At 33.2% G+C, this 11,765-nt stretch overlaps 1 non-coding gene across 1 annotated transcript; it reads left to right on the forward strand.

Moving 5' to 3' along the window:
- Window positions 1–5,334: 5,334 nt before the first annotated feature.
- On the forward strand, window positions 5,335–5,441 carry LOC148764239 (small nucleolar RNA R71). Its single transcript, XR_016024985.1, has one exon. It is a non-coding gene; the product is annotated as a small nucleolar RNA R71 (small nucleolar RNA).
- Window positions 5,442–11,765: the final 6,324 nt, after the last annotated feature.

Consider the following 11,765-nt stretch of genomic DNA (forward strand, 5'->3'; position numbering starts at 1 on the left):
GGTCACCTCCTCCGTTAAGATCTTACTCATCTTTGTCCTTGGTCTTTGTAATATGTCATACTTATTAGAACCAACATAAGGTATTATATACCTTTATAATATAAAGTAGTATATCTTAAAAAATGGTACATGAATTAGAAACTTCAGTAAGCTTCTTCTTCTTGCTTACAGTAGCTGGGTACTTGTTGTCGATTTTGCACATGCATATATATATATATATATATATATATATATATATATCAAACAAGTGATATAGTGATGAAGTAGAGTATCATTCCCACGGAGATTTGTTCTTAAATCTTTACTAAGTACTAAAATTTATGACAAATTAATCTTATTTAAGTAACTCAAAATTTTCAAAAAATTAATTAAAAAAGTTAAAACAAGCGTTAAGTTAACTAACATAAATTAAAATTACTTGAGAAAGGCAATATATTAAAACCTAAGATTATGGGTTCATTCAACACTTCATCTGATACTAGCTTCTCTTATTATTTACATTCATGGGTGGTTTTACTAACGTAGAGTCCAAAGCTATGTACAAGTCTCCGTCGAGATGCTTGCACAAATATCTAACTTAATTAGGTCACTATATGTCTGTAAGAATCAATTAAATAAGGTTAATTAAGCTAGTGTTATAATTTGGCTATGTATGGCAATTGGCGTATGTCTACTCGAATTGCAAATCAAATCACCTATGTGACGTGAACATACACTATTCAAACCTTCTTCCAATATAAAATGTCTTTGTCAAATCTAAATTAGATTTACAAATCAATTAATTGTTGGCCAAGCAATCAAAAATATTAAGAATATATTTGAATAAGCAAAACTATACCCATTCATAGTAAATAAAAGAGAAACAAATATTGAGATTACATACTGAAATCCACCATAATCCTAGAAAAAATAGTTTAGCTCATCATATCTAATAAAAACAATATCCAAAGAAATTTAGCCACGAATTCAAAACAAGAAAATAAAAATAACACAAAAGAGAAAAAGAAACTAATGTTGAATCCTGGTCAATCTTGAAACTCTCTCAATTGCACTTGAATTCTTACTTGATTCGAAGCTCTAATTCTCCAGAAAAGCTATTGTCATCTCTCTTCTGAATGCTCTTAGAAAGGCTCTTAAATATGTACAAGGATGCCCTACTTTCCAATTTTTCGTCAAAAGTTTAATAAAATCCGAGTGGCACCACGGCGCTGTGATCTTCCTTGGTAGTGTCGCGACTATGATTCTTTAACATTGCAGCGGTCTCACTTTTAGTACCATGGCCATGATTCTTTTGTGCTACGGCAATCTCACTTTTAGTGCTGCAGCCATGATTCTCTAGTGCCATGACCCTCTAGCCATGTTGCATGAAGGGGAGAACTTCATCTCTCTATCAACTTCAAACGTGATTTTTGCCTATATTGGATCCAAACTGTGTAAATTGGTAAACATGAAAGTTGTAGTGCATTTTCTCATCTTTTTAATAAATTAAAAATCACATCAATTAGGTTTCTACAACTCAAGTTATCTTTAAATTACTACAACATATATGAGTGACACTTTCACCATAATTATGCCATCATAACTCAATTTCACCTTGCTCATCACATATCTTGTACATAACCATGAGAGAAATTGACATTAGTTCTTTTTAAAGTAAATTAAATCAAAATAAAGTAGAATTAAACTAAAACCATTTATTTTAACTATTCAACATGTAATCTAACTAACTTATAAAAATAACTAAAATGCTCAAATCCGAACATAAAACTCAAAGGTTTAGCTACTAAATTCCTTAAAATGTGTTAAAAATAACTGTATATAATAGAGTTATCACACCTCCAAACTTAAGATTTTGCTAGTCCTTGAGCAAAACAAAGAAATAAATGCAATAACCTAAACATGAAAACATTTAACTAGAGTTTAATTACACCATTTCATTAATTACCTTTAGTATCCTCAAAAGTTGCTCCATATTCATAACTTTAATCCACATACAAATATTATTCAAGTTTATGTCTCTATTCAAATGCAAGCCTATCATTAAGTGAAATTTAGTGTGTGTGTGTGTGTGTGCGCAATCTTTTCGCTTAAAACATTGTACAATCCAGGTAAGTTTATATTCATGCAAAATCCAAATTAGTAATTAAATTTCATAAGTTTGCTTTTCATCTCCCTCCCCACTAATGTAGACTAACACTAAATCAAGAATCAGTAGGACTTTAATTAACTTGTAATGTATGGCTAGAGTTAAGGTGGGATATAGGTTAATGTATAGCTCAAATCACCCTAAGCACATAGTCAATCTAGGATCTATTAAGAGCTTTATTTCCTTCGCCTAGTATACCCCTTTTAATCAAGACTTTTCTTTCGTTCATCACTTCATTCTTTCCTCTTTTTCTTTTTCTCATTTTCACACCCAAAACTTATTTCTTTTATTGGGTAGTGAGATGAATACAATCATATTTTGAACTTTTCATCAATTTTCATCTTTACTACCTTTTTCACTATCTAGCTCATAACACTTCCTAAATTGACATATGCATTTAGGAATAAGGGATGCAAGAATTGTTCAGAATATTAATATAAGGGTCTAGGCTAAAATCAAGTGTTCAAACAAAGAAAAGGTGTCATTAGGCTCAAAGGGGAAAACTAATGCTAAATTATGTAAAGGAAGGCTATAAAAGGTTCAATCGGTCCAAAAATCTCCTAAATCATCTCATTAACTAAATGTAGCCTAGAATTTTGCCTTAAGAGAGAATTAAACAAATTCTAGAACTCAATACATAATCCAAAATTTTCACATTCACATTAACTTTCTCTAAATTCGTACAATGAATCTAAGCAATAAACATAGTGCTTAAAATGTAGAAATTTCATTTTAACAGTAAAGCTTAATATAAGAATTTACATAACACTCAAACAATATTCACATGTTTCGAAGAATCAAATTAGTAATGAAACTAAGTTCTCATCATTGGATAGGTAAATTAAAAAAAACTAGTGCAATTAAATCTAGCTCAAGTTCTTAAAACATGCATAAAATAAAAAAAATTAACAAAAATAACTCTACTAAAATATCATAAAAACTAATAACAATAAAACTCTCCCTCAAACTTAAATTGTACATTGTCCTCAATGTGAAAAGCAAATGAGAATAAGAAAAAGAGACTCCCCTATCAATGGTGATAGTGCATTGAGAGCTTTAATTTTCTTCTTCCTTATCTTTAGGCTTTCCAAACTTGCAAACTTAACAAACAAGCGAGGGAGAGGTTGTAAGTACTTGTTTAAATAAAAAAACTGAGCTAACTAAAATAACAACTAAACTATAAAAGATATAGATTGGATTGCCTCCCAAGAAGCGCTTCTTTATATTCATTAGCTTGACTATGATACCCCATTTTTGTTGTCTACTAAAGTACTTGAGGATATTTGGTGATCCAATTCACCTCCCAAGTAATGCTGGAGACGCTGCCCGTTCACTTTGAATGTTCTAGCAACTTTACTACAAATATCTATTACACAACAAGGATAAATCGTAACCACTTTGTAAGGACCTAATCGCTTGAATTTTTGTTTCCATGGAAGGAGCTTGACTGATTTAGCTAGCAACACTTATTGTCCCACATTAAAATCAAGATTAATTGAAGGTGGTGGATCATGCTCATCATAATATTGTTTAGTTCTGAGCTGCGGGGGCGGCGTTTTTAATTTAAGAATTGATGCTTGCTTACTTATAGGGTGTGGAGTAAGATCACCTTTACCTTTATTAGCTGAGTACACTCTATTGCATTGAGTTGTGGATGAAGAGCATTTAGGTGCATTGAAAATCGTAAATTCAACTACCTCATCTCTCATTCTGAAAGTTATTTTACCTTCCTTTACATCGATTAGTGCACCTGCAGTGGCCAAGAATGGACGTCCCAATATGATTGGAATCTCTTGATCTTCCTCCATCACAAGTATAACGAAATCCAATAGAATGTACAGTTTCCCAACCTTAAGCAAGACATCCTCTATAACCCCACAAGGGTGCCTTATCGTTCTATCAGCTAGTTCAAGGTGATTATAGTAGGTTGAATCTCTTGTAGTCCAATTCTCTTAGCAACAGACCAAGGCATAATTGAGACACCAGCACCCAAGTCACACAAAGCTTTTGAAAAATTAAAATTACCAATTGAGCAAGGGATAAAAAAAACTCCTTAGGTCCTTAAGCTTTAGTGGAAGCTTGTTCTGGATTATCGAGCTACAACCCTAAGAGAGTGTAATTGTCTCAAAATCCTTTAGTTTCCTCTTCTTTGTCAATATATCGTTCAAAAACTTCACATATGATGGCATTTGCTCTAAAGCTTATGCAAAAGGAATGTTGATGTGAAGCTTTTTTAATACCATGAGAAATTTTTAGAAGTGTTTATCAAGCTTTTGTTTTTGAAAGCACTGAGGAAAAAGTGGTGGTGGGTATAGTTATCTTTGCTTCCTTCTCTTGAATTTGCTTGTCAGCTGTCTCAATCATTGTTTCATTCTCAATAGGCTTATCTTGAAAAGTAGCTTGCCTAAGACTATTGTCAACCTCTTTTTCACTCCTTAGGGTGATTGCCATAACTTGTTTCTCACCTTCTCTCCTGGGATTCACTTCTGTATCTCTAGGTAGTGTTCCTGAAGATTGGTTGTTTAATAAATTGGCAAGTTGACCAACCTGAGTCTCAAGGTTTCGAATTGATGTTGCTTGACTCTGAATGAGTGTTGTTTGGCTTTGTATAAAGCTATAATTTTGTGTCATGTACTGCCTTAGCAAATCTTTAACAGCTGGCTTCTTTTCTAAAATAGATGCTTCAGCTTACTGTTGGAATCCTAGAAGTGCATTTGGCCTTAAAGTTGAGGACGAACTTTCGTTATTAGCCTAAGAGAAATTTGGATGGTTCTTCCGCCCTAGGTTGTAAGTGTTGGAGTCGGGGTTATTTTGTTGTCTATTCCCCACAAATTGCATTGTTTTTATTAAAATTGGACATTGATGGCTGTCATGATTATCTCCATAGTACTCACACACTACAAAAGGGCTTTGAATGGAGTTAGTACCAAAAGATTCAAGTGTTTTAGTTAGAATAGCTACCTGAGCAGATAATGCCAAAAAACATTTACATCATGAATTCTAGTTGCTCTTTTATGCATTGCTCGCTCTATTGGCCATTAGTAGTTGTTTGCAGCCATCTACTCCAACAAATCGTATACCTCATCAATGATTTAGCCATTAAAGCTCCTCCCATAGAGACATCAACGGTGGTTCAAACTTGCCCACTCTTACCATTGTAGAAAGTTTGCACCTGAAGCCGCTTTAGAAGACCATGATGAGGACAACACCTAAGTAATTCTTTGTATCTTTCCCAAGCATCATACAACAATTCAAAATCTTGCTGCGTGAATGATGTAATATCATTTCTCATTTTTGCTGTCTTAACTGGAGGAAAGAACTTTGTAAAGAACTTTTGAGCAAGAACATCCCATGTTGTTATTGAGCTAGTGTGAAGCGTATTTAGCCATGCTTTAGCTTTATCCCTTAATGAGAAAGGAAAAAGCCTTAAACAAATTGCATCATCTATGACACCATTGTCTTTGAATGTATCACAAATTTCCAAAAAGTTTGATATATGGCCATTTGAATCATCATTTGGTAGACCCCTAAATTGGACTAAAGTTTGAATCATGGTAATGATGGCCTGAATGATCTCAAAATTATTGGCATGAATAGTCAGCCTTCGAATGCTTGATGGAATCCTTTGCACTAATGGGACAACATAATCTCTTAAGCATCGATTTTCAGCTGCTACGCGTTCTTGGATTTGTTGTTCACCCTGTTGATCAGCCATTGTATTTATTAGAGCAAAACCTTGTTGATTTTCTCGTTGAAATCTGTGGAATGTTCTTTCAATTTTGGGATCAAAAGGTATTGTAATACCCAATACCCTCGTTTAATCGTCAATAAGACCCTATCGATATGATTAAGGGTCAATTGATGTAAATTTAAGTGTCGAAGAGCGGTTACGGGTGAGAATAATATTTTAGAATAAAATATTATTTTATGAATAAAATAATTTTAAAATATTAATATTTTATTAATTACAGGAATTAATCTAGACGAAGGATTATATGATCAATACAAGTGGGGGAGAAGAAGTACGAATGAATTTTGGAGATAAATGACGTAAGTGAGAATCGGGTGTTTTATTAAATAGAGTTAGCACGGTTAAGTAAATATTTAAAATGTTATGGTGACACCATGTTGAAATGCAATTTTGATATTTCGATTGTATACATGTAAAGGAGTATAAATAGAAAAAAAATAGAATTTTTAAATGTGTCGAAAGGATCGAATTTTAAAATACGAAAGTTGGAGGGTTATGTGGTAAATAAAATAAAATCAAGGATTAAGTGCAAATGTGCTAATTGAAGTTAATAAATATATATATATATAATAATATAAGTATATGGGAAGAAAGGGCAGTTGCCCATGTGATCAATATGCAACAAAAAAAAAAAAAGAACAGAAGAGAATGATGGGGGTCAGCCAAATAAGAAAAATGGTAAAGTTGATGGGTAGCTGCCCATGTGTGCATTAAAAAAGGGTTCTAAATTCATTTTTAATTAAGTGAAGGAGGTAGGGGCCGACCTAAAGCAACAATGAAGAAAGAAAAAGAAGAAATGATGGAGGGGCCGGCCAAAGAGAGCTAAAAGAGAAGAAAGAAAGAGAGAAAAAGAAAAAAAAATCTAGACAGTGAGGAACCCGAGAGAAAGGGAGAGCGGTGATGCCAGCCAAGAAGAAAAAAAAATGGGACAAGACAAAGAGAGAAAGGGGAAAGCTGAAGAATAAAGGAAAGAAAAGAAGAGAAACAGTCGAGGAAAAAAAAGAAGAAGAAGAAACTAAGTTTTCGGGTGCTGCTGGTGGTGAGAGAAAGAGAGGAAAGAAGTGTAGTTGGTTTGTGAGTGTAAGGAAAGAAAAAAAAGGCAAAAGAGAGAGAAGGGAGGTTTCGCCGACTGACAGGGGAAGAGGAGCAAAAGAAAGACAAAGAATCGAGAAAGAAAGGAGAAAGAAAGGTAAATATATATATATATATATTAAATATAAAAATATCGATATAATAATATATATCTACTAAAATAATGATAATAGAATAAGATGATAAGAATAAAAAAATAAAATAAAATAAAATAAAGTAAAGTATATATATATATATATATATATATATATATATTAATGGGTTTCAATGTATAAGAGAAATAAGTAACAGTGGAACACTGTGGTGGCAAGCCAAAGAAAAATAACGAATGGTCGGTAGGAAGGAATAGCTAGATACGTTTACGAATTAATAGCGACGTAACATCCTGCAATTGTGAGGTGAGTAGGGGGGTGTCAATTTTAAAATTTTCGTAAATATATACCTATACATATGATTTATTTTAAACGCAAAAATTGTGGATAGCATATGCTGGTAGCAATCTTAGGAAATTGTGGTAGCAAATTATGTTTAGAAATCATTTTGAATATATATGTATAAATTATATGTAAATTGTTTTGAAAAAAGGGAAACAAGCCCTTCAGACTGTTTTGCCTCAAAATTTCTGCCTTATATTTGTGCAGTATGCATTCATGGTTATATTGCTTATTCACCATGCGAATTATTGTTTTGAAATTCATGCATAAATATATTTTGAGAAAATGATAGATTTTATCATACCTTGTGTTGAATGCTTTAGAAATAATTTTGAGACGAGTTTTTAAGGACATAACATAATTTCTGAAATGGCTTTATAAACCAAGAGATTCGAGAGTAGGTCGATTGTCACTTCAGTTAAGTGTGACCTTCGTGCACGAGTGAGCTCTAGCTAGAAAACCTTTGGGTTGCCGACGGGCGGTTAGGCATGGCGGGGGCCACGGCTTGTGATATATGTGTGCGTGGCTAGGCCACCAGTGATTTACGTGGTTGCGACCACCTGATATCTCTGATGTCGGCCAAAATCGTTGAGACTACCATCGCATATGGGATCTGGTGGAGCGAGGCTTTCGGAGGTTATTACGTGGTAACGGGACCATGGATTTTATTTGATTTCCTACTCGAGACAAAAATCTCTTTGGGTTTTCAGACTCTTATTTCTAGCATGGTGAAACAAAATTATACAGTTTCCTGTAACTCCTTAGCATTTATTATTATATGAATTTTATCCTCACGTGCAAGGCGATTTGCAAATTGTGCATAAACCTAGTTACTATATGGTTTCGCGGGAGCTTGACCAACTTTATTGGTTTGATTTGAGTAAAATGTCAATTGATTTCGATGGCGGAAATCCTTTTATGTACGATTGTTTTAAAACAATATTTCAAATGACTATCTTGAAAAAGGTTATTGATTTGTTTCTGAGGGGAAACTTTTATTTACTTGGTTGATTTACCACTTGAAATTATTACAATGCTTAAGAAATTCTTTGTTTTTCATATAAGACACAAACGTCTGTTTGAAATAAATTGTTTTTATAATCTTTCATTTTTAATATCAACTGATCTATTATTTGCTTGTTTCCCATCTACGCCTTACTCACGGAGTCGACGATCACTGAGTCTGTGAGACTCACACCCCTTTTTATTTTCCTTTTTGCAGACAGTGATAAGCCTAGTGCGTAATCATCGACGCGTACGGTCCACCGCAGTAGGTAAAGGCATCTCATAGCATTTTATTTTGAGTCGCTCCGCTGTTAGAGGTTGAGTTGTAGTACTCTGGTTTTACTATGTAAACGAATATTAGTTTTGATATAAACGAAGATTTAGGATTTTTGAACTCAATGTATTTAATTGTGATGTCATGACTTAAAGTCAAAATTTAATGGCTATGCTTATTATTGAATTCATGTTATAAATATATATGGATCAAACTTTAATACGGTTTAGTAAAATTGTACAATGAGTTATTGAGAAATTTCTTTCAGGCTTGTTCGGGACTTGACGGAATCTCTCGGAGGTCTTGGACGCCAGTAGTGATCGAGGATGGGTCGTTACAGGTATAATCTCCTAGCATTTTGCCTTTTTCATACAACGATTGGACCCATCTACAAAAGAAAGAAATAAAACTTAAATTAAAACTAATCTGTAGAATTTTAATATTAACAAATAATAAAGAAAATAAAATCCTTGGCAGCGGAGCCAAAAACTTGTTGTCTATTTTGCACACACAAGTATATGTATCGAACAAGTAATATAATAGTGAAGTAAAGTATCATTCCCATGGAGATTTGTTCCTAAATCTTTACTAAATACTAAAAGTTATGACAAATTAATCTTATTTAAGTAACTAAAATTTTCAAAAAAATTAATTAAAACAAAATTAAAACAAGCACTAAGTTAACTAATAGAAATTAAAATTACTTGAGATAGGTAATATATTAAAACCTAGGATTATGGGTTCATTCAACAATTCATCTAACACCAATTTCTTTTATTATTTACATTCATGGGTGGTTTTACAAATATAGAATCTAATGCCATGTAGAAGTCTCCATCAAGATGCTTGCACAAATATCTAACTTAATTGGGTCACTATATGTCACTAGGAATGAATTAAATAAGGTTCATTAAGCTAGTGTTCTAATTTGGCTATGTATGGCAATTGACATATGTCTACCTGAATCATGAATCAGATCACCTAAGTGATGTGAACATACACTATTCAAACCTCAGTCCAATCTAAAATCTCTTTATCGAGTCTCAATTAAATTCACAAATCAATTAATTGTTGGCCAAGCAATTAAAAGCATTATGAATATATTTGAATAAGCAAAACTATACCCATTCATAGTAAATAAAAGATAAACAAATATTCAAATTACATGCTAAAATCATATTCAAATTACATGTTAAAATCTGTGAAAATCCTAGAAAAAATAGTTTAGCTCATAATATCTAATAAAAACAATATTCAAATAAATTTAGCCATGAATTCAAAAAAAAAAAAAACACAAAAGAGAGAAATAAGCTAATGTTGAATCTTGGTAAATCTCGAAACTCTTTCAATTGCTCTTGAATACTTACTTGATTCGTAGCTCCAATTCTCTAGAAAAGCTATTGTCATCTCTCCTCTGAATGCTCTCAAAAGGCTCTTAAATATGTGCAAGAATGCCTTACGTTCCAATTTTCTATCAAAAGTTTAATTTTGGAAATTAGGGTGGCGCAGCGAACATAACTTTTTAGCGTGCCGTGGTGCCATGATCTTCCTTGGTAGTGCTGCGGCCATGATTCTTTCATGCTGTGGCGATCTCACTTTTAGTGCCAACCATGATTCGCTAGCGCCGCGGCGCTCTAGCCATGCTGCATGAAGTGTAGAACTACACCTATCTATCAATTTTTAACATGATTTTCACCTCGATCTGATCTGAACTGGGTAAAGTGGTAAACATAAGAGTTGTACCCCATTCTCTTAGCTTTCTAATGAATGAAAAATCACATCAATTGGATTTCTGAAGCTGAAGTTATTTTTAAATTACTGCAACATGTACAAGTGACACCTTCACTATACTTGTGCTATCATAACTCAATTTCACCTTGCTCATCACATATCTTGCACATAGCCATAATAGAAATCGACATTAACTCTTCTTAAAGTAAATTAAACCAAAATAAAGTAAAATTAAACTAAAACCACTTAATTTAACTATTCAACAAGTAATCTAACTTAACTTAGAAAAACAACTAAAATGCTCAAATCTGAACATAAAACTCAACGGTTTAGCTACTAAATTCCCCAAAATGCATTAAAAATAACTTTATATAATAGAGTTATCAATAGTCCTTACAATTCCTCCTGTAATGCCTAAGTTTGCCATAGTGATGGCAAATGCCTTTCTTTTTGTCCTTTTTGACACCACCCTTAAACTTTAATCCTTTTGATTTTAGGATGTTACCTTTTTCCCCTTTTGGGTTTTCTTTTTCTTTTGCTTCATTTGAGCCTTTGAAGAAGAAACAAGAAGTAAAGCCTCTTTTTCCCTTTTGATGAACTTATCTGTCGTGTCCAGCATGTTCAGAAGTTTGAGAAGAGTCACATCCAAATGGTTCATATGGAAGTTCAACATGAACTGACTGAAGCTGTCAAGAAAATACTGAAGAAATAAGTCAGTACTCAGCTCATGATCAATCACCAATCCTAATTATCACGACCCGGAACTCCCATCGAGCCCGTGACAACTGCCTCGACGTCCCGATAGGCACTCATTACCCCAAATGCCGATCGAAACCCCGCAAGGCTTTGCATCAGCTTCCGCATCTCCCTAGTGAGAGACAGGTATTAAATCTCACGTTTCAAAAAAATCATAAGTCATTTGCAAATCAAAACAATAAAATATTACTTTCTAGCTCACAGGGGCATTTTTGTCATTTTTCTTCGAAAATACCGAAACTCGCCAAAAACATGGTGTAAAAGCTAAATATATTCATACATACTTTAAATCAAATAACTGAAGAATAAAATTACTTTTACAGTAACACGTGGGCCCCTAACTGACTAAGAAGATGTAGGGCTACGAACCCTTACTTTCTAGGATGCAATTCCGAGATTAATTCTCGTCTTAATCAACTATCAACAAATTGTCCTGAGCTTTAAAAATGGATAGGAAGAGGGGTGAGATTATGATTACATAATCCCAGTGAGTAAACAATTACCATCAAAAGCATTTAAAGCCGAGTAGATGGAGACAATATAAAAATGTTATATCTCAATAATGTTCATAACACA

This window comes from Theobroma cacao, chromosome 2 (genome assembly GCF_053813885.1).
Source record: "Theobroma cacao isolate CCN51 chromosome 2, ASM5381388v1, whole genome shotgun sequence".
Classification (NCBI taxonomy): Eukaryota; Viridiplantae; Streptophyta; class Magnoliopsida; order Malvales; family Malvaceae; genus Theobroma; species Theobroma cacao.